This window comes from Hypomesus transpacificus, chromosome 26 (assembly GCF_021917145.1).
Source record: "Hypomesus transpacificus isolate Combined female chromosome 26, fHypTra1, whole genome shotgun sequence".
Lineage (NCBI taxonomy): Eukaryota > Metazoa > Chordata > Actinopteri > Osmeriformes > Osmeridae > Hypomesus > Hypomesus transpacificus.
Genome location: NC_061085.1, coordinates 1,872,561 through 1,897,674, shown reverse-complemented (window position 1 = coordinate 1,897,674; position 25,114 = coordinate 1,872,561). Strand labels below are relative to the sequence as shown.

At 41.9% G+C, this 25,114-nt stretch overlaps 1 protein-coding gene and 1 long non-coding RNA gene across 4 annotated transcripts in view; one reads left to right on the top strand and one right to left on the bottom strand.

The window, feature by feature from the left end:
- Positions 1 to 25,114, top strand: part of reep6 (receptor accessory protein 6) — an 86,915-nt gene that overhangs the window by 15,923 nt on the left and 45,878 nt on the right. The gene's annotated exons all lie outside the window — the stretch shown is intronic.
- Positions 18,396 to 22,227, bottom strand: LOC124487568. Of its 3 annotated transcripts, none has more exons than XR_006958408.1 (5): positions 21,778 to 22,227; positions 19,175 to 19,327; positions 19,035 to 19,095; positions 18,801 to 18,929; positions 18,396 to 18,571 (listed from the first exon to the last, which is right to left on the bottom strand). It is a non-coding gene; the product is annotated as an uncharacterized LOC124487568 (long non-coding RNA). The 3 variants fall into 3 exon arrangements; XR_006958407.1 differs by lacking the exon at positions 21,778 to 22,227 and adding an exon at positions 20,831 to 20,932; XR_006958406.1 differs by lacking the exon at positions 21,778 to 22,227 and having other exon boundaries at positions 19,175 to 19,793.

The following is a 25,114-nucleotide window of genomic DNA, read 5'->3' as shown; positions in this document are numbered from 1 at the left end:
GGACACAAAGCAGGAACCTAAATACACAGAAACAAACAAGACACAGGTGAACACAATGAAACTAACGACAACTGAACGAGACAGGTGACGACAATGACAGGGAAACACTAGGGCAGGGCAAAACCAAAAACAATAGGGGGGCACGGCTGTGGCCGTGACAAAAAAGAGCAATATGGGTCAGGGGCAAATCCCATCAGATGTCTTATTCTTGGCGTTAAATATGCCCTATGGCAGAATTTCAAATGTATATATCTATGATTTGGATTTTTTGAGGCACCAGAGACGTTGTCCCACATGGTTTCCCAGTCTGATTCTTCTCCCAAATTCGTTATGTCTCTATCCCAGGCTCTCATTCCTGGTGTGGGTGTATATTTTGGGGAGTTGAATCTATCATAGAGGTATGACACTATTTGCTTAGGGAACTGTTGTAGCCAGCTTAGAATGGGATGCTCCTTTAACTCTGACCCCAAAGGAACCCTGTAGGCCCTACAGGCCGATCTTATTCTAAAATAAAAGAAAAGAGAATGCTTATCAATATTGTATTGAGATATCAACTCTTGAAAATTAAGTATTGTATCAGCCCCATTAATGTCCTGCAGTGTGTTGATGCCCTTAGCCTCCCATTGTTTGTTAATGAAAGGTTTTCCCCCAGTCAAAAGGTGACTATTATTCCATAATGGGGATGATTTACACCATATGTTTTTGAAGTTTATACATTTTTCTGCTGCCCTGAACACTTGAATCATATATGTCAAAATTGGACCATAATGTAAAGTACATCTCTTGATATGCACGCCTGTGAGAGGGAAGTCTTTTAATCTAACAGGTGCTATTATTTCTTCTTCTATATTTTTCCATGCGGAATTATAGTCCTCATCTATCCAGTACCTGAAACTTCTTAATACAAACGCCCAGTGGTATAATTTGAAATTAGGACACGCCAGTCCCCCATTCATTCTATCAACCTGAAGAGCTGACCATTTTAACTGTGGTCGTTTACCATTCCACACATAACCTCTTAGTAAGGCCTCCAATTTTTTCCAGTATCCCACTGGAGGTGCAAGTGGGACCATTGGGACCATTGAGTTAACAAAGTTAATCCGGGGTAAAATGTTCATTTTGATGACTGAAATACGGGCAGCTACTGAGCTTGGCAAATGTTTCCATCTATTTATATCCTCCTCTATTTTTTCCAGAATTGTTGAGTAGTTAAGTTTTGCCACAGACATAGGGGAGGTATTTATTTTAATACCCAGGTATAGGACCACATTTATGACATTAATCTTGGCTGGGAGAGATATCTTATCTTTATCTGTATTAATACGCATAAGGGCAGATTTTGAAAGATTGATCTTATACCCTGACAGGTATCCAAAATGCTCCAGTGTTGTCAAGATGCATGGAAGTGTTTGCTGGACATTTGCCAAATAAACCAATGTATCATCAGCATAAAGTGATATTGAATGTGATGTTGAACCAATTGTAATAGGGGAAATCGTGGAAGAGTTTCTGATCAAGTGTGCCAGGGGTTCTATGGACAAGGTAAAAAGTAAGGGAGACAGGGGGTCCCCCTGTCTTGTGCCCCGTCTTATGTCAAACAACTCTGACATACCTCCCCCGACACACACTCGGGCTAAAGGATTGGCATAAAGTGTTTGAATCATTTTCATGAATTTATCACCAAATTTGAATTATTTCATTGTCCTCCAAAGAAATGGCCACTCCAGGCGATCAAATGCCTTTTCAGCGTATAGAAAAAGCAGGCCACTGTCTGGTGGTAGTTTATGGGATGCACTAAGTATGTGTAATAGCCGACGGATATTATCACAGGCCAAGCGCCCCTTGATGAAACCAGTTTGATCTGGGCTAATAATTTCCCCTACTACTCACTCAAGTCTTCTGGACAAAACTTTGGAAAATATTTTGAGATCAGCATTTATCAAGGATATTGGGCAGTGATTTGCACACTCCAAGGGGTCCCTACCGGGTTTAGGAATGACTGTGATCAGGAGCGGGTTGCACCAACAGGATTTAGGACCAGTCTTAAACTAAGACTGGCGAAACTCAACGTTCTATGTCTAAAATGATGTTGCGCCTGTTGCACCACGCTGACTTAAGCTGCTTTTTCCCTAAGTCTAGTCCTAAATGTTACGCCCTGTGGAGAAGAGTCTTATGTTAAAACAGAACGTTTTCTGTGTTGGTTTCTATAGTAGGCTAATTTTCACAAAACCGTTGAGTGCAGTTAAAACAACAAGTAGCCTATAACAATGGCGCGTCTAATTTATAGATTGTAAAAATGAACGCTCTTTAAGACGTGAGAGAGTAGTGCGAGACAGAACTAACCCGCTGGATATGTACAATGATGAGGAGTTATTTCAGAGGTTTCGTTTCAGTAGGGTTGAGATTTTTTCTCTAGTGGACGAACTGTCTGACGATTTGCGCTTTCAGGCAGACCGAAATGCTGCCCTGACGCCAACGTTACAGCTTTTAATTGCACTGAGGTTTTATGCAAACGCTGCATTTCAAAACACCGTGGGGGACATGATCGGCGTGCATAAATCTACAGCTCGTAGAGTTATTCGTAGGGTACCAGGGATGCCAGACGCCTACCGCATTATGTCAACTTGCCTAACGAGGCCGAGGCAATCGCTGTCAAGCAGCGCTTCCGCCAGGCGTCTGGCATCCCTGGTATCATCATGGTAAAAATGTATGGGTATCATGGCAACGCACGTTCCATTCTAGAATTCAACGGGCACTTTCATGAACGCGCATGTTACCACCAGTCTTAGTTAAGACTGGTCGTAAATTCAGTTGGTGCAACAGGCGTTAGATATGGGCCTAAGACCGTTCTTAACTAAGACTGACTTAGGACTTAAGACAGTCTTAGCAAAGACTAGTTGGTGCAACCCACTCCTGGGCTGTGTTTAAGTCCCTGTGAAAGGCACCCTTTTCAATAGCATAATTTAAAGTGTCCAACCATATTGGTCCAAGAATGTCCCATAGTTCAAGATACAGCTCAACCTCTATCCCATCTATGCCGGGAGTACGGCCTCTATTTGTAGCTTTTACTGCATTAAGTAATTCCTCTAATGTAATGGCAGAATCTAGATCCTCGCTAACCTCTGCTGTCAATGAAGGAAGCTCTAGCCCACTAAAGAAGTTGGACAGTCATTTTCTGAAGGTGTTGGTCCACCTGTATAGAGGTCTTGATAGAAATCTTTAAAAGTCTCAATGACTTCCTCTGTTGATGTCACCACTCCCTTCCTAGCACATCTGATAGCTGGTATCGCTCTTTTTGCTTCCTGCTGCTTGAGTGTCAATGCCAGCAAATGACTTGGCCTGCTGCCTTCTGCGTAATACTTATGCTTTGTTACGTGTATCATGTATTCTGCCCTCCGTCTCGGTAAGTCATTTAATTCTGCCTGTTTTGTTTTAAGCTGATTTTCTGTTGTTAAATTGTAATTTCCCTTAAGGTCATTCTCCAAGAGCCTACATTCTTCCTCTAGGGTATTTATCTTTTGTAATCTACTTTTATGTAGATAGGAGCTGAACCGTATTGCATTATTCCGTATGAACCCCTTGATAGATGCCCAAACCACCGTCTTATCTGAAACACTATCTTTGTTGAAATGTATGAATTCCTCTAGGCCTGATTTTAATATAAATTGCTCGTTTTTTTTAACAGGGAAGCATTAAATCTCCACCTACTGAACCTATTCTTGATTCCTCCATAATGAAAAGTGGACATCACTGGGTTGTGATCAGATAGGTGTCTGGGTAAGAATTCTATAGCTACTAGGTGTGAGAGACTGGATGAAACAAGGATGTTGTCTATTCGTGAGAAGGTCTTATGCCTCGTGGAGAAAAAAGTGTAGTCTTTAACAGAGGAGTTGTGCACCCTCCACACATCAGTTAGATTCAAGTCGGATATAAAGAGGTTAAGTGCTTTGGAGGCTGAATCTTGGGAGCTTGATACAGCTGAGGAGGACTTATCAAGATTGCAGTGTATAACGGCGTTCATGTCTGACCCAACGTACAGTTGATAATCATTCAGCTTAAGTAATTGTGAGGTGACTGAGGGAAGAAAGTCAGGTTCAAAAGCAGTTGGGACATATAGGCTTACAAAGGCAACCTTTTTACCCCGAATGGACGTACAGCAAAATGCCATTCGTCCTTCATTGTGATGAAGAAAGTGTTTTGTCCGTCTCTTCATAAACGGAGTGACTAAGTTCATTTGAGTTCTGGATTTTAATAAGTATTTATCAATATGCAGATTGGGAGAGAAAACCAGACCTCTGACAATAAATTACCACACAACACCAGGCTTAGGTCTCAATGATGTCTCTCTCAGCTCTGAAGGCCGGAGGACCATCTTTTATAGGGCACAAGAATGTAAACATAGATAGTGACAGTCAGGCAGTAATGACGTTACAACAGTCTCAGAGAAAGAGATTCACTGCTCCCAACACATGACAACTCTCAGACTACAGTTCAGCAGTACTTTCTCCTGATCCCGAACATCTATTAATCCTGACACATAGACACAATCTACTATTATTAATAGCAAGCTTACATGAGAACATACTAACTAGTATGTAATGACTAGTTCTATTGATTAGTGAATAATGTAAGCACACAGGAAATCGCAATTTCTTCCACAATTGTCAGAGCCAGTTTTTTCAACTGTCAGGTTGATACCACGTCTCATTAAAATCAAGGTTCCTTTTGTGCCAGTACCATCAGTTGCAGCTACCATTGGTTTATAGAATCGATTTTGAAATCTGTTAACATCATCAGGTTTTAGGTGTGTTTCTTGAAGTAGTGTAATATCTACTTTTTTTCTGCGTAAGAAGTCTAGTATTTTAGAGCGTTTGTAGGGAGAATTAAGACCTCTAACATTGAATGACATAACAAAAAAGTTATTTGTCTGTGTTGCTGACTTGGGACATTAGTACATTGGTGGTGGAACCCATCCCTAACCCCCCCTGCGCTGCCCTCCCCCTACCATCCCTAACCCCGAACCCCTCCCATTCATCCCCTTAGAATGTGCCATCCGTGAGTGTCACTCAGCAATGTCAAGAACTGAACACTCGAGTTCAAGTTCAAGTCTTTTATTGTCAGGTACACAGAACAACACAAGGTTAGACTGGGCACTGAAATTCTTAAGACAAGACAATGCAAGCACCTGGCATAACATAACATATAAGTACACGGAACACAATTTACATCAATGCTGAGCTTAAATAAGTGAAACTTCCTACATATACAGATAGCAATAAATATAGACTTTACTAACCCTAATACTAAAACTTCCTAAATTACAGATAACAATAGATAGTACACTATACTAACCCTAAATGCCCCAGAAACCTGTTCCAACCCTATAACCTATTCTTATCTAAGTGGAGTACAGTACAATAGTGCAATGTCAATGACCATACAGGAGCCTGTTGGCAAGGTACAGTGAGGTACAGTAGTGCAAGTTACTGATAGAGCAACCAGTAGCTGAAAGTGACAGTGTATAAGTGACTAGTGTGCAGAAAAACTATGTCCATATCAGTTTCCATTCAGAAGCCTAATGGCCCTTGGGTAGAAAATGTTGTCCAGTCTGCGTGTGCGCGACCGGATGCTGCGGTAACGCTTGCCAGAAGGCAACGGGGTAAAGAGACTGAAGATGGGTGGGAACAGTCTCTTAGAATCCTGCCGGCTTTCCTTAGGCAACGTGTGTGGTAGGTGTCCTGTAGGGCTGGGAGCTTCCTGCCGATGATGAACTCAGCAGAACGGACCACACTTCGTAGGGCCTTGCGGTCCCAGTCTGTGCAGCTCCCATACCACACTGTAATACAACCAATCAGAATGCTCTCTATAGTGCATCTGTAAACGTTAGTGAGGATGACTGAGTCCATACCAAACTTCTTCAGTCTCCTCAGGAAGAAGAGGCGCTTACGGGCCGCTTTGACCACCTTGTCCGTGTGAACAGACCAGGGGAGGTCATTGCTGATGTTCACCCCGAGGAACTTGAAGCAGCTGACCTTCTCCACTTCCGATCCATTGATGAGTAGGGGTGCATGCTCCTCCTCCTGCCGCCTCCTATAGTCCACAATCATTTCCTTGGTCTTGCTGATGTTAAGAGAGAGGTTATTGTCCTGACACCATGATGTCAGGGTGTCAACCTCCTCTCTGTAGGCTGACTCGTCACTGTCAGAGATGAAGCCCACGATGGTTGTGTCGTCAGCAAACTTGACAAGGAGGTTGGAGCTGCGCGTTGCCGCACAGTCGTGGGTGAACAAGGAGAACAGGAGAGGGCTGAGCACATAGCCCTGGGGGTGCCTGTGTTGGTGATCAAAACGGATGAGGTGCGGTCACCGATTCTCACCACCTGTGGCCTCCCCGTCAGGAAGTGGAAGATTCACTTGCAGAGGGAGGTGCTCAGTCCCAGGTCCACAACCTTGGAGACCAGTCTGGAGGGGATGATGGTGTTTAATGCAGAGCTGTAGTCAATGAACAGCATCCTCACATATGTATTCCCCTTGTCCAGGTGGGAGAGAGCGGTGTGCATAGTTAGAGCGATGGCATTGTCTGTAGACCTGTTGGACCGGTATGCAAACCCCATAGGGTCCAGTGGTTGGGGGCAGCGAGGGTCAGATGAATGATTTGACTAGCCGCTCAAAGCACTTCATGATGACAGAGGTCAGTGCTATTGGGCGATAGTCGTTCAGACATGTGACCTTGGTGTTCTTGGGCACAGGGATAATGGTGGTCCTCTTGAAGCAGGTGGGGAGTACAGACAGGTTAAGGGAGAGGTTGAAGATGTCACTGAAGACCCCTGCCAGCTGGTCAGCGCAGCCCCTGAGGGCCCTACCTGATATGCCGTCTGGGCCAGGTGCCTTGTGAGGGTTGATCTTCTTAAAGCACAGCCTCACCTCAGCTACAGTTAGTGTAGGCACACCACTGGCTTGGCCTTCAGGTAGCTCCACTGCAGGGGGGTCACTGTCTCTCTCAAAGCGAGCGTAGAAGGCGTTCAGCTCGTCCCCCCTCTAACTGGGAACATCGATGTCATCTCAAAAAAATAAATAAAAATAAGTCAACAAATTAAAGGAAAAAAATTAATGCAAAAAAAAATATATATATATACACACATATATATATACATACACACACATATATACATACATACATACACACAAGCACATACAGTACATATAAACCCCGGTACACCTATAACAACATATAACTCCGTACCTTTCTCCAACAGGAGAGGTTAACTATTAACTATTAACTATCATATTTATCATTGCAAATAGTCTTATAAAAATAATAGGTCTACTGAAAGAGTATGGAATCATTTTGGAAATCCAAATCAAACCAAGATATATATATTTATGGAAACCTGAAATTATTCCAACTGTTGCCCTAATAGGCTGAAGTTAGGCATCACTCTCGCAAGAGTGTACCATGAATGCTAGATAACTAACCAAGCTAACTGAAAATATTGCCTTAGCAATAAACTTTAAACGAGTATCCTTAGCCACGAACAAAGTTATGACTATACTAATTTAGTTGTTGCATCATCCTTACTTACTGTACTACAAATTAGCGAAGTAATCTTCCAGGTGGATTCTACAGAAAAGTTAGCACAATACAATGCCCAAAGATTAGCCTACCCATCCAAGCAAAGTTCTCATTGCGCCGTCTCTGTCTCCTGTTCCTGTGAACCAAGTGAGTCCAGCTATGCGTCGTCTTCTCCATCTGCTAGCACTGTAACTTTCAGGGCTTCTTACGCTTCCTCCGCTGAGTTGAACAACATCTTCATGCCTTTGTAGGTTACTTTCAGGATCGTAGGATATATGAGATACGCATCTATCCTCTTCTGCCACAGTTTAGCCCGAATCTCCCTGTATTTCTGCCTTTCTTGCATCGTCCCGGGGCCATAGTCAGCGAAGAACTGTAACTTGGTGCCATCAGGTAGAGTTGGTTTCGCTTTCCTCGCTCCCTCCAGGATAACCTGGCGGTCGGTGTATCGTAGTAGTCGAAAGATCATGGTTTGCGGTCTTGCCGTGTTGTTCGAGTAGATCCTGTGTGCTCTATCTATCTCCAGTGGGACAGATCTATCTAGCTGAGGAATCCAGATAGGAAGCATTTTTTGAAGGTAGCCTCTTGGGTCATCCCTCTCACTTCCCACCGGCAGACCCACCAGCCTCACATTATTCCTCCTAGAACGGTCTTCTAGATCGTCAAACTTTTTTTGTAATTTTGTAACCTATGCAACACAGGAACTCGTCTCATTTTCAGTCTTGCGCAAGCTAACCTGTATATTATTAGTGATGTTACGCTCGATACTGTGCTCGGGAAGCGGTATCGACCTTTCGAAACAATTGGTACCGATACAAACGTGTCGAGCGTGGCTTCAAATGGGCAAAAACCACGTGATCAAAGTCGAAGTGTCGAAGTGACGTCCGAAGCATCAGACGTCACACGAGCAGCTGAGACAAACGGCGTTTTATTCAAACGCTTAAAAGACATCAGAAATCACTAATATTCGTAGGTTATAGAGAGGAGACAGGCCTATTTACAGACGCTATAGAATACATTCATTGGCAGAGCCAGAGATACAGATAGATTGCCAGTATGGAAGCAAATCGTGACCAAAATTCAAATGAAAATGCATTTCCAGAAATGCATTTTCATTTTAAGAATGTGGCTGCATTATTTGACTCATAAATCAAATTAGTATTCAATCATCCTATTTGCATTTTCATTTTCTTCTTTAAGACTGCTCATTCTTTCCCTTAATTAAAATGAAAACGAAAAAGACATTTGAAATTTAATTTTCAAAATATGCCCCAGCAAATAGATACCAAAATTCAATTTGAAATGTAAAATTTGAAAATGAAAATGCATTTCCAGAAATGCATTTTCATTTTAAGAACGTGGCTGCAAAATCGTGACCACAATTCAAATTCAAATGCATTTCCAGAAATGCATTTTCATTTTCAAGAACGTGGCTGCAAAATCGTGACCACAATTCAAATTCAAATGCATTTTCAGAAATGCATTTTCATTTTAAGAACGTGGCTGCAAAATCGTGACCACAATTCAAATTCAAATGTATTTCCAGAAATGCATTTTCATTTTAAGAATGTGGCTGCATTATTTGACTCATAAATCAAATTAGTACTGATTAGTACTGAGCGGACATTGCATTTTCATTTTCATGTTCTGCCCGCAAAGAACTGCCCATAATTCGAAAACGAAAATGCATTCTGAGCGGCGCAGTAGAGTGACGTCAGTAGCCGCTCTTCTTCAGCTCCCTGCTGACCGAGCTACCCATCTTGTTCGGTAGGGGGCGGTGTGCACATACGCATTGCATTACATGACAAATGTGCCGGGAAATTGATTGAATTGCCGGGTCTTTAGAGGACGCATCACAGATCATGGCGCTCCCTCAAATTGTGCAGACACTGATAGAATTAGCTGAGCTGGTAGAAACTAATAATATATCTGAGTCTGATGCCCGTGACCGAGTAGAACAAGTCACAGAGAGCTTGGCTGCATACTCTGCCGTCACAGACGTACACATTAATGAGGTTGCCATAGTAAACCTCTCTTCAGTCCTGGAACGGCTGGATGCTGTGGAGCCTCAAATGGGACGGGGACGACCAACCATCCACATCCCGTTCGAGTCCATCGAAAACTATTTATTAAATTGTTTGAAAATAAAGGACATAGCGGAGCTGTTGTCGGCCACCAGACCATCCGTCGGAGGATGCAAAGCAACGGATTTATGGAGCTAGAAAGCTGACAAAAGTATCTGAATTTGAATATGAAAGATCTGAAATATTTGTGTGTCGAATTTCATAAAACTGAAATATATTGCTGTTGAATATATAATATCTGAATTATTTGTATGCCAAATTTAATACAACTGAATTATTTTGATCCAAAAATAAAACATTCTAAAATTCAGATTGCAGGAATTCAGATTCTTGAAATTCAGATTGCGGAAATTCAAATTCAGATTGCGGAAATTCAGATTTTGTCTGAACCAGGCCAAAGGTGAAACAGCTTGCTTTCACAGGAAAAAGTAGACCATTTAATAAATAGTTTTCGATGGACTCGAACGGGATGTGGATGGTTGGTCGTCCCCGTCCCATTTGAGGCTCCACAGCATCCAGCCGTTCCAGGACTGAAGAGAGGTTTACTATGGCAACCTCATTAATGTGTACGTCTGTGACGGCAGAGTATGCAGCCAAGCTCTCTGTGACTTGTTCTACTCGGTCACGGGCATCAGACTCAGATATATTATTAGTTTCTACCAGCTCAGCTAATTCTATCAGTGTCTGCACAATTTGAGGGAGCGCCATGATCTGTGATGCGTCCTCTAAAGACCCGGCAATTCAATCAATTTCCCGGCACATTTGTCATGTAATGCAATGCGTATGTGCACACCGCCCCCTACCGAACAAGATGGGTAGCTCGGTCAGCAGGGAGCTGAAGAAGAGCGGCTACTGACGTCACTCTACTGCGCCGCTCAGAATGCATTTTCGTTTTCGAATTATGGGCAGTTCTTTGCGGGCAGAACATGAAAATGAAAATGCAATGTCCGCTCAGTACTAATCAGTACTAATTTGATTTATGAGTCAAATAATGCAGCCACATTCTTAAAATGAAAATGCATTTCTGGAAATACATTTGAATTTGAATTGTGGTCACGATTTTGCAGCCACGTTCTTAAAATGAAAATGCATTTCTGAAAATGCATTTGAATTTGAATTGTGGTCACGATTTTGCAGCCACGTTCTTGAAAATGAAAATGCATTTCTGGAAATGCATTTGAATTTGAATTGTGGTCACGATTTTGCAGCCACGTTCTTAAAATGAAAATGCATTTCTGGAAATGCATTTTCATTTTCAAATTTTACATTTCAAATTGAATTTTGGTATCTATTTGCTGGGGCATATTTTGAAAATTAAATTTCAAATGTCTTTTTCGTTTTCATTTTAATTAAGGGAAAGAATGAGCAGTCTTAAAGAAGAAAATGAAAATGCAAATAGGATGATTGAATACTAATTTGATTTATGAGTCAAATAATGCAGCCACATTCTTAAAATGAAAATGCATTTCTGGAAATGCATTTTCATTTGAATTTTGGTCACGATTTGCTTCCATATGCCAGAGCTATATAGACAGAGATGGATACAGATATGAGATCGTACACAAGCACATAGCTTACATATTTCTCTAGTTTTACCAGCCTTCAAATGTGGCCATCCCTTTCCCGGTTGCAAAAGCAAGTTCCAAAACCTTACCGCTAGCCTACATTATCATATAACAATGTATTCATTTAGCATATACTTCCACTAAAACGGGGTGAGCGGATGCAATCTCACTTTTTCTGAGTGAGAGGCTGCGCTCTTACCACGAGGCCATACTTAGTTGAGCACTTCATGTAATCAATGTTATAAGAACGTAAAAATAAATGTTATAAACGTAAAGTAGCAAAGACGTTACGTTGTTTATAATACAACAAGATATATGATAACATATTTTTGACACTTGCAAATCGAAATATTTGTCACATCACCTTTATTTATCAAGATGTCAATGACGATTGTGAGACTGTCGTCTCGAGGACTTGACGTCACTTGATTTCTTCCTTCGCTCGATACAGTCGCCATACCATAAACTGATCAGCAGATGTCCCTATGGAGAAGATGTATCGAACGCTTCGAAAAAGCGATACTTTTTCGAGACAATTGTGTCAAATAGCTCGTTGCTTCGGAAAGCTTTGTTTCCCCCATCGCTTCGGAAAGCTTTGTTTCCCCCATCAATATATTATCCATTTGGTTGAAGACTGTGCTGAATTTCTTAGCGTGAATTTCGGCCTGCTCTTTTAACGCCCGGAGAATATTGCCGTTCTCCGCCATGTGTTTTTGTATAGGATCCATGGCCTTTTCTAGCGATTCGCTAAGCATAAATGCAACAGTTTCTTGAAATGATTCCATCTCGGTCGCCATTGCACGCTTGATTAGCATGGCAATATCCTCCGTAGAATCGTTAGGCTGTTTGATTTGTTTGTTCGAGTCTTTCTTGGTCGAAGTTGGGTCTTTCTTGGAAGTCATAATGAAAATAAAGCGTTCTTTGACCTAAATGTATATCAGTGTGATGTGTAAATACTTTTAAACAAAATAAAGAGGGGGTTTCAATTCTCAGTGCCTTGCAGCCATCTTGCTTCGCGCCTCATATACCCTATATACTTTTTAAACTTTTTATTTAAGCATTTTAAACATTTTACATAACATAACATTTCCTGACATAGTACTTGTGCTAAGTGACATCATAATAAACATAAAAAGTACAGAGGTATTAACAATATTAACAACAACAGGCAAAGGGGACGATATCTGTCAATGATGGCTAAGCAAGCTGTATCTAAGAGGAAATCCAAGAGGTGTTTCTTTCCGGCAGTATTTTATCACATCACTCCATCCATCAGACACCCAAATATCGTGAAATACAGGTCCATCTTCGCCAGTTAATTGTAGACTTACAGTCATTCGCTCCATCGTGTAAAAATGTTTCAGTCTCTAGAGTCTAGACCCATTGACCGATATTAGGCGATTTTACATCTCTCCAGTTCACCGTAATCATTTTCTTTGCAACTAGCAGTAGAACCCTCAGTACGTATTGCTGATCTGCATTATACAGATCTTTAGGTATGGCTCTCAACAAATACAACATAGGTTCTGGAACAACATCTACTTCCAAAATACTATTTCCTTTTTAATATTGACCCAAAATCATTGTATTACTGGCCAGAAAATTTGTGTGGCATCTCCAATATTTCCGCAGTTTCGCCAACATAGTACTCCATGGGGACCTTTCACAAATGAAGAGATGATAAAAGGAGTATTAAAATATCTGATCTTCACCTTCCAGTCAAAATCTTTCCACAATTGGCTGCTAATTCCGTTAACCCCCAGCTCCTTCAGCAGCGTTGCGGCGCTCGTCAAGGATGCAAAAGTTTTCTCCCCGGTGTTCAGCTTAATTCTCAATTGCACTGGATACAAACACCTTGCCTGTGTGCCCTTCTTTTTAAGCTGCTTAATAACTTTGTGGACCCTCATCCGTTTCTTCTGTAGATCGGGGTCCTGATCAAAATACAGTGCCCTCCAAAAGTATTGGAACAGTGAGGCGAATTCCTTTATTTTTGCTGTAGACTGAAAACATTTGGGCTTGACATCAAATAATGAACGTGAGACCAGAGATCAACGTTTCAGCTTTTATTTCCAGGTATTTACATCAGGATCTGATGCACAACTAAGAAAATATCACATTTTGTTTGAATCCACCCATTTGTCATGTGATCAAAAGTATTGGAACAGATATACTTAAAACATATTTAAGTGAATAAGACTTAATATTTAGTTGCAAATCCTTTGCTTTCAATAACTGCAGCAAGTCTGTGACCCATTGACGTCACCAAACTTTTGCATTCTTCCTTTTTGATGCTTTCCCAGGCTTTCACTGCAGCCTCTTTCAGTTGTTGTTTGTTTTGTGGGGTTCCTCCCTTCAGTCTCCTCTTAAGCAGGTAAAATGCATGCTCTATAGGGTTTAAGTCTGGAGATTGACTTGGCCAGTCTAATACCTTCCATTTCTTGCCCCTGATGAACTCCTTTGTTGTTTTGGCAGTGTGTTTTGGGTCGTTATCTTGCTGCATGATGAAGGCTCTGCCAATCAGTTTGGTTGCATCTTTCCTTAAATTGGCAGACAAAATGTTTCTGTAGACTTCCGAGTTCATTTTGCTGCTGCCATCATGTGTTACATCCTCAATGAAGATTAATGAGCCCGTCCCAGAAGAAGCCATGCAAGCCCAAGCCATGACATTACCTCCACCGTGTTTCACAGATGAGCTTGTGTGTTTGGGATCATGAGCAGTTCCTTTCTTTCTCCAAACTTTAGCCTTTCCATCACTTTGGTAAAAGTTAATCTTTGTCTCATCAGTCCATAAAACTTTGTCCCAGAATTTTTGAGGTTCATCTCTGTACTTTTTGGCAAATTCCAGCCTGGCCTTCCTATTCTTCTTGCTAATGAGTGGTTTGCATCTTCTGGTGTAGCCCTTGTACTTTTGTTCATGAAGTCTTCTGCGAACAGTAGATAGTGATACCTTCACTCCTGCCATCTGGAGGTTGTTGCTGATCTCACTAACAGTTGTTTTAGGGTCTTTCTTTACAGCTCTCACAATGTTTCTGTCATCAACTGCTGATGTTTTCCTTGGTCTACCTGTTCGACGTCTGTTACTTAGTACACCAGTAGTTTTCTTCTTCTTCAGGACATTCCAAATGGTTGTACTGGCTATGGCCAATGTTTCTGCAATGGCTCTGATTGATTTTCCATCTTCTCTAAGACTCACAATTGCTTGTTTTTCACCCAAAGACAGCGCTCTGGTTTTCATGTTGTTTTCACCTCTGAATACAGTCTGCATAGACAAAACCTATCTTACCCAATCTGAACCTGAGTGTAGACATTCAGTGGTATTTATTGATTGAATAATGTATGTAATAGGACACACCTGGGCAACAAAACACACCTGTCAGTCACATGTTCCAATACTTTTGCTCACGTGACAAATGGGTGGGTTCGAACAAAAAGGTGATATTTTCTAATTTGTGCATCAGATCCTGATGTAAATACCTGGAAATAAAAGCTGAAACGTTGATCTCTGGTTTCACATTCATTGTTTGATGTCAAGCCCAAATGTTTTCAGTCTACAGCAAAAATAAAGGAATTGGCCTCACTGTTCCAATACTTTTGGAGGGCACTGTAGATCCGCTTGTCCTGAAAGAGAACTGGCCCCTGGCTCCATGCCTGCCTTATGATTAAGTCCTTTACCGCTGCGTCCAGAAACCTCACTATTATTGATCTTGGAGGGGCTGTTGGATCTTTAGGCTTAGCCGCCATGTGCTCTTTCAATCTTAATGTCCAAGTCTGGTGGTAGTTTAAGTTCCTTCTGGAGCAGGCCTTTAAAGGTCACATGACATGAAAACTTCACTTTAGGAAATTATTTAACATTAATGTGAGTTCCCCTAGCCTGCCTTTGGTCCCCCAGTGGCTAGCATTATCGATAGGTGTAAACCAAGCCCTGGGTGTTCTTCTCCGCCATTGAGAAAATGAATGCTCAATTGCTCTGTTTGAAGGCTACCGCCCTCGTCTCTGCTTTGCCCACCCAGCTAATCTGGCCCGCCCATGAAAAAGTGAGCTACAATCGTGCAAAGGCAAGTGCGATATCGTTTTTTCCTGGAGAGACATCATGGCTATCAAACGAACGAAGCATAACAGTTGCTCAGTGTTTGGATGTACAAATCAAAACAAAAGTATTTTTTTAGTTCCTTCATCCAAGCCTCTGCACAACCAGTTTCTTAATTTTATTTTTGCTGGAAATGCGCCGACACAACTTCCCAAAGTTTTGTATGTCTGCGCCAAACATTTCAGCCACTACTGTTTCCTCGACTTGAGCCAACACAAAGCTGGCCTTGCTGAAATTAAATTCTGGATCATTACTAACTCTCCTTGGTCAAGCTACAAACCTTGGACTAGTAAGTTTACGCTATATCATTTTGTTGCTTTACTGTATATGGTTACCTAGCTTGTTACCCTTAGAATGTTGTGTCTGTAACATTAGATCTGCAGCTAACAGCTGAGTTACTGTTGCTAATGTAAAGGTAGATGGCATCAAGTGTGTGTGTGAATACAAACGCTGTAACGCCAGTGTTGTACACTTCTTTGTTATTTAGATAACGGTTCTGCTGTTGGTGTTATGGCTCGCGATATCCGCCTTTCTACTCATTGAAATTACTATGAGTGTGCACCCCTGCAAACCAGGGTGATCAGATGAGAATGGCTAAATTCGAGGCATCTTACAGCAACGGGGGCTACGAGCCCAGTGGCGGTTCTGGCACATTGTGCGCCCAGGGCGAGTTTATCACTTGCACCCCCCCCCCCCGGGAGGAAGAAATCGTGTGCCGCCCCCCACCCCGTCGGCCGCCCCCCGACAGCGCCCTCAGAACGAGCACCGCTACTACCTGGCTGCGACAAACGAAAACGAAACTGCTGCACGGCAAGCAGAGGTGCCTGCAGCTGCCTGAAGGGGGCGCCAATATGCCAATTCCCCCCAAACTGAAATGATCGATAAGAGAAAACCGCGCAGAGATTTCTTTTTTTTTACATGCTCGTGCGCCCCCCACGCGACATGAAAAAATTCTGCCCCGGGCGGCTGCCCGGTCTGCCCGTGCCTAAAACCACCCCTGTACGAGCCATTGCGATACATCCGTTGTAAACATTAGCGCATGTTGCCGCCCCTCTCCTCCTCATTAGCATTTAAAGTTACAGGCACAGAAACAGCGCTTTTTGAGGAAAGCTCATTGTGGGACTGCTCGTAGTGGCTGTAATTATGCACCAAGGCAGAATTTCGAAAAAGATACTTCAGAAACAGTAATAGGGAACCACTAAGGCCTATATAAAAGCATCTAAAAACAGCATATCATGTGAACTTAAACAAAACCAGCCATATGCCTTCCCTCACTGTCTTCTGGTATTTGAAAGATCCTGATATTATTTCTTCTCAGCCTGTTTTGGAGGTCACCACACTGTGTCGAGAGCTCAACATCACGGTGCAGTAGGTACCTCAATGCCCTACGATGGCGCATCTACGTATCCTCAGCTGTGCTGATTTTCTCCTCCATTCTTCCCGTTCTGTCTTCGTGTTCCACCCGCTGGTCTTTTATGTCCAAAATAGATTGTTCCACACAGCCGAGGGCCAGTTCAGTGTGGTTATGACTGTCTTGATTGTCTTTTCAGAGTTTCTCAGTTCTTCCAGTACCGTTGAGTCCGACTGACACATGTTGCTACTAGCCGTGTTCTTGCTAGTTGGGCTCGGTGGATTTAGTTTATATCCTCGTGAGGGATCAAGTTTCTCTAGTCTCCTTTGCCCAGCAGAGGAAGTCATATTTCGTGAGTGTATTTTTTATGTTTCAGCGTCAAATTATTTTAGTTGTCACTCTTATTTTTAATAACGTCCAGCGGAGCCAAGCTACAGCAAGCGCGTCCATGATGTCACAGGAGGTCCCAAAATGAACGTAATTTTGTTGTGAATTCAGAACAGCAGACATCTAAGATAGACTATTTTGTTATGACCAAGTGATCAAGTTATGACCACTGAAGTGATGAGTGGGAAAACGCAATTCCAAGTTAGCGCGATGGCTCTCCACAACTAAAAACGGTTTCTACTTTTTCGACCAAATTGGCCAAACAAGTTATGTACATTGAGCTTAAAGTGTACATAATCTAGCTAGATAATTTTTCTTTAAGCAAGTTTCACAAAAATCTGCAAAAATCAAGGCTCAACACCATCACGAACAGCCAAACTGGGGTCACAAAAGTGTGAGAGGCGGTTAGAACCGAAACTGTACTGTCCTGTAGCTAGTGGTCCTGGACAGTGTAGCTAGTGGTCCAGGACAGCGCCTCCGCTGGCACAGGACAGTAGCTAGTGGTCCAGGACAGCGCCTCCACTGGTACATGACAGTAGCTAGTGGTCCAGGACAGCGCCTCCGCTGGCACAGGACAGTAGCTAGTGGTCCAGGACAGCGCCTCCACTGGTACATGACAGTAGCTAGTGATCCAGGACAGCGCCTCCGCTGGCACAGGACAGTAGTACGTGACAGCGCCTCCACTGGTACATGACAGTTACTGTTCTGTTGATAGTGGTACGCAACTGTCTCGTAACAGTTGCATTGGTTGTCTTGCAGCATTTTTGTTGACTGTCGCATAACATTTTAGAATGGGAGAACAGGCTATAAACTATTATTTTTTTAAATATAAGTTAAACTGTCTCTAAACCATGCTTGACGTGTCGCTACAAGCTTACCATACAAAGTAGTCAATTTTTACATTGTGTGTAATGTAAAGCAGACTGTTACGTATTGACTTAGTAAAAACGTATTTTATTCAGAGTAACTGAATGCACATGAGCGACCGCCGGAGACATTATTATTGCATTATTGTTATCAGCGCCTCCTAGTGACGGCGTGTATATCATTAATTTTAATGATTAAAGTCAACATAGGCTATAGGTTACCTACATTTTGCAGTCAAGGGGTGTCATTTATTGACATTGTTCTTCATATGGAAATAATGAAGAATTATGTTTTCTTTATTATTTTAAAGACAAAATGAAATATGAATGTGTTTATAATAACAAGGTTTGAGTATTTTCATTTTCCAATACACTGTTAAATTGCAGTTCCCTGTCAGTCAGCACAGCCAGGTTACATTAGTTTTCTTTGTTTACAAGCATTTCTCTCAATAAAATAAAAATCAACACATACCATTAATATTTTCAATAAAAATAGATGTATTTGAAAACATAAATAATACAATTCAAAACACTTTTTGTACATGTACAAAACACTGTAGTACACTATATATTCACTCAAACACAGTTCCTGAGGCAAGGCACATCTCAGCCATTAACCGGCAAACGCTGTCGTTCTTTCTGATGATGTGGATGGTGACCTTAACAAAGACATCAACAATTGAAATGCTCATCAAAAACAACGGTAACAGAATATATTATTACAATTATTTTGACCAGGGCCAATTTAGACATATACATTACATAAAAGGTGTGAAATGAATTGACTTGATATTTCCTTACTTCAGGCTTCATCACATCAATCAGAAAATCAAGTGTGTCCGGTCACTTGTGGAATATTTTGTTAATAACCAAATGCATTAAACTTACATTTTCTTCATTGAAAAGGAAACACTTTGGTCTTAAAAGCTGCTTCAGTTTCAATGAGGTTCCGGGATTTCTCTAAAGATACATCCGGCTCGACTTAATTTCATCAGACACCAGTGCTTGATGTATTTTCTGTGAGGACATATTTTTGCAGACCATAAGACACACAAGCCAATACAATAATGTGTGTTTATTATTATTATTGTTGATTACTATTGTTTAATGAACCAGATTTACCTGGAGCTCATCGTCACCAATGAGACCCTGCACTCCATCCTGCTGCAGAACTCTTAGTGTCCTACAAAGAATAACAAGTCATTGACATCCATTTAATTTGTAATGTGAAAGTAGGAAAGTATACCAAACCAGCCACATACCCATCAAAGTTCAAAGGCAAAGGTCTCTTGCAACCACACCAGTAGGGATCTCTGATGGATTGCTCTGCGACACCAGCACAATCTGTGTGCAGCCATCCTTTGCAGTCTTCACACTGTAGCCAGAGGAGAGTCTTTACCTCTGAATAGAGTGAACTGCAGGTGGAATAAATATAAGAAAATCACAACACCTACAACCAACACATACTCCCTCATGCAGGCATATGCTCAGTAAATACATTTCCTACCCCTCTGTCCCCAGCTTCTGGAAAACAAAGACATTCAGGTCAGCCGCCATACACTCATGTTGCCTACTGCTTTTCCCAGTGTGATTTTGAAAATGAAAAATACTGGATGATAAAACATATCTATGAAAATTCAAGAAAGCTAGCTCCTGAATTTTTGTCGAGTGCAAATATTTTTCACTCTTCAATGTAAACATACGACCGGTAATCGACGCTTCTAACCCGAACCCAAATACATAGGCCTATAGCCTACAATAGACTAATATACAGTTTGTGCTAAAAATATATTTTATGAGATTGGCTTAATAGCATGTGAGTGTCGTGCAGCAGTGGCAGTCTGCAGAGTAGTGATGGGAAGTTCGGTTCTTTTTACTGATTCGGTTCTTTGAATCTCGTTCAGTAAAATGAACGAATCTTTTTTCGAGTCATTTGTTCATTTCAGGGGGGGGGGGGGGGGGTTGGGGGCTATACGTCCACTGCAAAGGACGTATAGCCCCTATACGTCCACTGTAGGTTAGTGCATGACATGTGCACCAGCAAATACTATTTCAAAATAAATTCCTGCATTAAAATAATGTATCATGAGTTTGTATGATTTGGTCATGTATTATCACACTAGCATTTAATTATCACGTCAAACAATTACACTGCACTACACTGTAAGTGTAAATGTAAAGTGAAAATAACAAAACCAGTCAGTATGATGACTTGAGCGAATATCATTCATTCACGTCTTACTAAAACAGCGGCCACGCGAAAGGGAATAAGGAAACTGTTTCCTCTACTAAAAAATACAATGCGGGTCACGTGAAAAAAGGATCCAAAGACTCGTAGAAAGACCGAGTCGGGGAAGGAACTAATCATTCGTTTCCTCTAGCTACAGAGCCTATGCAGGTCACGTGAAAAATGATCCAAAGACTCGTAGAAAGACCGAGTCGGGAAAGGAACGAATCGTTCGTTTCCTCTTGCTACAGCCTATACAGGTCACGTGAAAAATGATCCAAAGACTCGTAGAAAGACCGAGTCGGGAAAGGAACTAATCGTTCGTTTCCTCTAGCTACAGAGCCTATGCAGGTCACGTGAAAAATGATCCAAAGACTCGTAGAAAGACCTAGTCGGGAAATGAACGAATCACTCGTTGAGAGGACTCGTTACTCCCGAGTCCTTATAAGGATTCGTTCAAAATGAACGAATCGTTCACGAACGACACATCACTACTGCAGAGACAACGGTAACAGGACAGCGGGGATTTGTGCTCTTACAAATCGCCACACTTCTATGGACAAATATACCATTTGTGTTAAAACATATCATACAGTCAAATAGCCTATCTAATTTGCCTATATTTTGACCTTATTTCAAAACCTAATTGATTGTTAAAATCTGAAATCAGAATCAGAAAATGTCGCCTTACCCGCCACAATAATGTCTCCGGCGGTGTCACGTACCACTGTCCTGTGCCAGCGGAGGCGCTGTCCTGGACCACTAGCTACTGTCCTGTGCCAGCGGAGGCGCTGTTTCCTGGACCACTGTCCTGGACCACTAGCTATTGTCATGTACCAGTGGAGGCGCTTCCTGGACCACTAGCTACACTGTCCTGGACCACTAGCTACACTGTCCTGGACCACTAGCTACACTGTCCTGGACCACTAGCTACACTGTCCTGGACCACTAGCTACACTGTCCTGGATCACTAGCTACAGGACAGTACAGTTTCGGTTAGCTACACTGTCCTGGACCACTAGCTACACTGTCCTGGATCACTAGCTACAGGACAGTACAGTTTCGGTTCTAACCGCTACTGAAAAGTGTTTTACTGCGGCTGGCGTGACTACGAACAAATGCTTCGTAACTGAAAAGTTGTTACTTTTAGTTGACGATATTGAACACAGATGTTAAGAAACTTGTCTTTACTCTAAATATCTTTTCCGTTTTCAATTTGAAGCAGTAAATCTTAACACAGTAGGAATCCTCCCACGTCATCCGCTCGCTCAGCAAATATGTTTTCTCAATCCACCATACATTAGACGAGCTATTTTTCGAGCACTTTCAATACAAGATAGAGGCCATGTTAGAGTCGATATATATACATAATTGTGTGGGCAATGTAGAACAGCAGACAGATTTGAAATATGATCTTTTGTGTTAAAGTTATGGCCATTATAGAGACGAGTGCTTACAACGTGCTACCTACGACTGTCATCATAGCTGCCATAGAACGGCAAAACCAGGTCACATAGCTAGCTACGTCTATCGTTCGTTACCTACAAACAAATGCTTATCTGCGATATTGACAACAGAGGTTAAAGAACTGATCAAAAGTTTGTCTCCGTTTTCAATTTGAAGCAGTATCTAGCTTACTTTAGGAAATCTCCCATTGCATCCTCTCTTTCCTTTAGCTTCTTCGGCTAAAGATGGACGACAATGACGATGCATGCATTATTCACGCCTACGTTGTTAATACAGTCTGTAAAAATACCACTTTGACACACTTGCAATAAATGATCCGCTGGTTAGATGTAGCATGATCTTATTTACCACCCACAATACAGTAGTTTAGCTTTTCTTTTGCAGCATTCTGAGTTAGAGTAGCTTTTGCAGTTGCACAACAAAGTCACGTAATGTGACCAGATTGAATTTAAAAGTATAAAAACTCACCAGGGACAACGACAACATCGGCAACCCTGCACTATGGAGTATTATTTTGATGTCATATTTAAATTAAGTGTCTGAACAGGACTGGTTGTACACATGATTAGTTTATCCTCCACCTTGAACCTAAAACCTAGATTCTAGGTTAGAAATGTTGACAATCACCAACGGTTGCTACGTTACAAGAAACAAGGAACTAATCCGATTGGCAAACGCTCTTCACTGTTCCACTGTTCAAACATCTTTCGATTACAAATACTTTTCAGAATGGGTTTTATTCGCCAAGAAACATCACACAGACAAGGAAATTACTGTGGCAGGAAGGTGCACACATTAAACATATAAGAATCTTAAATAAGAAGTGTACAAGTCTAACTAATATTAAGGGGCAAACATTTTTAAAGGGTTGGAATGAAATAAAATATAAAATGGCTATAGTACAAATAGGGCAACATAGTGCAATATGGCAAGGTGTCTTGTGCAGATAAAGTAATAAGTGGTCAAGTCAGTATGAGTCCTTCACCTTGTTGGAGAGGCCAGCAGCGGATGGGAAAAAACTGTTTGTGTGGCGTGAGGTTTTGGCATGGTTTTTCCTACATAGAGAAAATGTTGGCGCGCGCCAAAGCCGCTTTCCCGAGCGCCAATGACAAATCCCAAGCGCCAAAGGCAAAAAAAGTCAGCGATGAAGAAAAAAAAAAAAACCTGTGTTCATCACGCGTGCAATGCATGTCAGTGAATATGTTCTCAGGGCCGGATCCAGGGGGGGGGCTGGGGTGGGCTGTGCCCCCCCAGATTTCTGCCGCGCCCCCCCAGATTTCTGCCGCTTCTGACTTAAGCCCAAATAGTTACACGTTGAAGCTATGAAAAAGTCTGTTAGTGCTTTCAGTAATTTTCAACCAATCTTTTTAAAAGATTCCCCAGTGATTGTCTGGTTGATAATGGGCAACGTAGGTTAGAGCTCCGCATCCACGTTTACAGAAAAAAGTGAAATCAACCTCGAATCTCTTGCCACTCACTTGGTCTCGAAGTTATTGTATATCGGTCTTCTGTGGAGGGCTTTTGACGAATAGTAAAGTGCAGCATTGGTGTTTAATGTTAGACCCTGGAATTTCATACTTCAGTTTCAGTTGTAATCTGTATTTGTTTTCATAGAAGATACACGGGTTAAAGACATTAACAGTCTTTTAGCTTCGTTAGCGATGGATTGTTCTTTGCGTGCGTGTTGGTACCTACAAAGAAAAACCTTTTTATCATGCATCGATTTCTGATCCCCAAACCATCTACTACTGCCCCTGCGACAAGGGATATTAAACTCGGTACCAACGTTACCGCTGCTGTGGGTGAAAGCAAGCATGGTTTGAATGACAGCAATCCAATGCAGCTTGTTCTGCAAACGTACCCCATGCGCATTTTCAGCCAAGGGCCTAGGCATCGCTCTCAAACTTGGTTAGAGTACTTAGCCAAGCTACATGCATGTTTATGTTTCCCCTGTCGACAATTTGGAGCCAGAATGAAAAAGACATCACCTTCATAGACAAGGTTTTTTACCAATTGGAAAACGGCGGCGGTTAATTTTACATAGAGCTCAAAAAAACTATTTTGCGCTCAAATTGATTGCCCCCAAATTTTTTTTTAGTTTCGCTCGCATCTTTCTCCGCCGCCATTACTGAACTACTCAAACAAGTGCACGACATTAACGTCATCGTTCTCAGCCACTCCCTCTGTTCGCTGATTGGACCTACAAAAAATGTGTTTCTGAAAACTGACTTCAGAACCGACATCCCAGACCTAGTACAGAAGCAAAATCCAAATTGAGCGGAAGTACGTAGGAGGGCAGAGCCAGGCATGGGGGGGGTGCAAAACACTTGGGAATAAATACATTGATTAGAAAAAAGGAATATATATATATATATAAAAAAAAATTGAGCACCGAAGACCCATTTTGACCCTGGAAAAACCCTGTTTGGTCCTGATGGACCGCAGCCTTCTGCCGGAGGGGATTGTCTGAAACAGAGTGTGTCTAGGGTGGGAGGAGTCGGCCACAATCTTCCTTGCTCGCCTCAGGGTCCTCGAGGTGTGCAGGTCCTCGAGGGTAGGCAGATTGCAGCCGATCATCTTCTCAGCAGTGCGGATGATACGCTGCAGTCTGCTCTTGTCCTTGGCAGTGGCAAAAGTGTACCAGATGGTGATGGAGGTGAGGATGGACTCTGATGGCTGTGTAGAAGTGCACCATCATTGGCCGGGTTTCCCAGATTCGTTAAGAAGCTCTTAACGGTCAGAGCTTCTTAGGAGTATTCTAAGAACGCTGTAGATCGTCCTAAGAAGCTCTGAGCGTTAAGAGCTTCTTAACGAATCTGGGAAACCCGGCCATTGCCTTTGGCAGGTTGAATGTCTTCAGCTGCTGTAGGAAGTACGTCCTCTGTTGTGCATTCTTGGTGAGGGAGCTGATGTTCAGTTCCCACTTGAGGTCCTGGGAGAGGATAGTGCCCAGGAAGCGGAAGGACTCCACAGTGTTGACTGGGGAGTCGCACAGGGTGATGGGGGTGACAGTCTTAAGAGCATTGAGCTCTAACATAACGCTTTCACATTTATGAAATTAAATAAGATACCCTTTTCATCACTAATTTTTCTCCGCAAGCAAATTTAATAAAATAAGATACCCTTTTCATCACTCATTTTTCTCCACAAGAAAATATTGCAATGCATAAAAATGACAGATATACTTTTAACACTGTCTCACCATTTTGGTTTCATGGCAAAACTTTTTTTTACCTTCATACTGCTGACATACTTTTGTCTGCTATGATATTGATAACTGGTATGCAATATACTCTTCCTCACTATATTTGCTCATTTTTCTAATTTCAAACTTTTTTCTGTATCTCAGTCTTTCATTCTTTAATACTTTTAACTAGACTAGGGATGTCAAGCGATTGAAATATCTAATCGCGATTAATCGCATTATTTCATTTGATTAATCGTGAATAATCACAATTAATCGCAAAATTATTCAATCTATTTAATCTGTTAAAATGTTACCCCAATA